This window comes from Meles meles, chromosome 12, assembly GCF_922984935.1.
Source record: "Meles meles chromosome 12, mMelMel3.1 paternal haplotype, whole genome shotgun sequence".
NCBI classification, from domain to species: Eukaryota; Metazoa; Chordata; class Mammalia; order Carnivora; family Mustelidae; genus Meles; species Meles meles.
This window is the reverse complement of record NC_060077.1, coordinates 35392900-35395078: the sequence shown is the minus strand read 5'-3', so window position 1 is coordinate 35395078 and position 2179 is coordinate 35392900. Positions and strand designations below refer to the sequence as shown.

At 39.7% G+C, this 2179-nt stretch overlaps 1 pseudogene; it reads left to right on the top strand.

Moving 5' to 3' along the window:
* The first annotated feature begins 443 nt into the window (after positions 1 to 443).
* Positions 444 to 887, top strand: LOC123954640 (annotated as a pseudogene).
* Positions 888 to 2179: the final 1292 nt, after the last annotated feature.

The following is a 2179-nucleotide window of genomic DNA, read 5'->3' as shown; positions in this document are numbered from 1 at the left end:
ATGATCAATGTGATGTCATACCAGCCCTTTGAGAGAAGGATGGGAAGCAGAAAGATTGAGCAGTCACTCTAATTCAGCAAGCTGGTGTCTGGCATAGCTGAACCCTGTCCCAAGTGTCTCATGCTGGCTCTCACATACATTTTCACCATGACAGCCTTGTCTTTTACTATGTAGCTATTACCTCACATGGAGCTTTGGGCAGAGGAGAGCCTAGAAGTTCTGAGCTGTAATTTGTCATTTCTGACCACATCACTGGGCTCTCCCACAGGCTTTGCTCCTTGGGACAGTGTGTCTTCATCCTGCCTTGTTGGTCAGGAACGGTAGACTCTGCAGATTTATTCAAGTTCAATGCCAAATGCTGGGGAAAAGCCAGGAAACTATGGGGTTCTCCCAAGGTCTGAACACTAAATAGAAACTCACACAGGAAGTGACAGCGACACAAGATGGCAGCCACCACGGGCTCAGGAGTAAAAGTACCTTGCAGTTTTTGACTGTTGGAAGAACTGAAAGAAGGCCAGAAAGAAGTAGGAGATGGCACAGTTAGCTGGGGCCTAGAAGCTGACAAAGACATGACACTTACAAGATGGACAGGGATGATAATTGGGCTTCCAAGAACAATTTATGAAAACCGAATATACAGCCTTAAAATAGAATGGGACCTAAATACCCAGAATCACCCCCTCTTTGTAAGATTTGTAACAAAAATTAATATGAATGGAGTTAATAGTTCTAATGGAGTGGTGGACCCAAGAGCCATATCAGTACTAGCAAAATGGCAGAATTCATATAGCATCAAAGTTGTCCTGCAAGAGTTCTGGCACCTAATGATGTCTAAAGAAAACATGAAACTCCCTCAGCTGCCTGAAGGAAAGTGTTACAGCAATTAATCAAAAAGAGAAACTACAGGCCCTCCCTCCTTCCCCATTCTATTTAAGCAGTAGTTTTCCATAGTAGTACATTTTCTAGATATGTCCTGTAGACCTCAAATTACTGGAAAGGAAGCTCCCATTCAAAGGCAATTTATCTTAAGATACTGTAAATGATACTAATTTTTTGTCCATTTGAAATATATGTTGTGCTATAACAAAAAAAAAAAAAGAAGAAGAAAGAAATTCACACAGACCCCTCTGTCTTTTGTTTTCCACCCCATCCCCCATGCTCCGTTAGCACCGCAAGTAATTACTTCTACCCTGACTTCATCTTGCATAAAATTGTAACTCTCATACTCCCACTGGTGTTTAAATGTTTTACCATGATACGTATTTTTTTAAATGTGGGTTTGTTTCAGATTAATTTCATAAGTAATAAGATAATTTACAACTGTGGCTTATTAAAACCAAAAATTTTATAAAAGGAAAAATAATCTTGGATTCTTTATTACTATAAAGTGTACTTTAGTGATAGCCAATTTCACAATCTTATAATAGAAAAAACATAATAAATTAAAATGTTTGGGTGAATTTTAAAGGACATCAGTTACTGTGGGGCACCTGCATGATCCAGTTGGTTAAATGTGATCTCAGCTCAGGTTTTGATGTCAGGGTCATCAGTTCAAGCTCCACATTGGGCTCCTCACTGAGCATTTCAATTACTTCTGTTCTCATTATTTAACACATGAATAATTTTATGAAAAATATATTTATGGGGTGCCTGGGTGGCTCAGTTGGTTAAGAGGCTGCCTTTGGCTCAGGTGATGATCCCAGGGTCCTGGGATCAAGCCCGCATCAGGCTCCCTGCTCAGTGGAGAGCCTGCTTCTCCCTCTCCCTCTGCTGCTCTGCCTACTTGTGTTCTCTCACTCTCTCTGTCAAATAAATAAATAAAATCCTTAAATATATATACACATATATTTATATAATAGTCTACTAATAAGTGGTATTGGGAATACTGGATATCCATATGCAAAAGGATGAAACTGGACCCTGTGTTACACCACTCACAAAAACTAACTTGAAATGGGTTAAAGTAGGGATGCCTAGGTGGCTCTGTTAGTTAAGCAAAAGACTCCTATTCAGGTCAGGTCATATCTCATAGTCATGTGATCAAGCCCTGTGTTGGGCTCACCTGGGCATGGAGCTTGGTAAAAATTATTTCTCTCCCTCTGCCCTTCCCCACATCTCTGTCTTAAAAAAAAAAAGAAAGAAAGAAAAGAAAAAATATGGATTGAAGAGGTAAATGTAA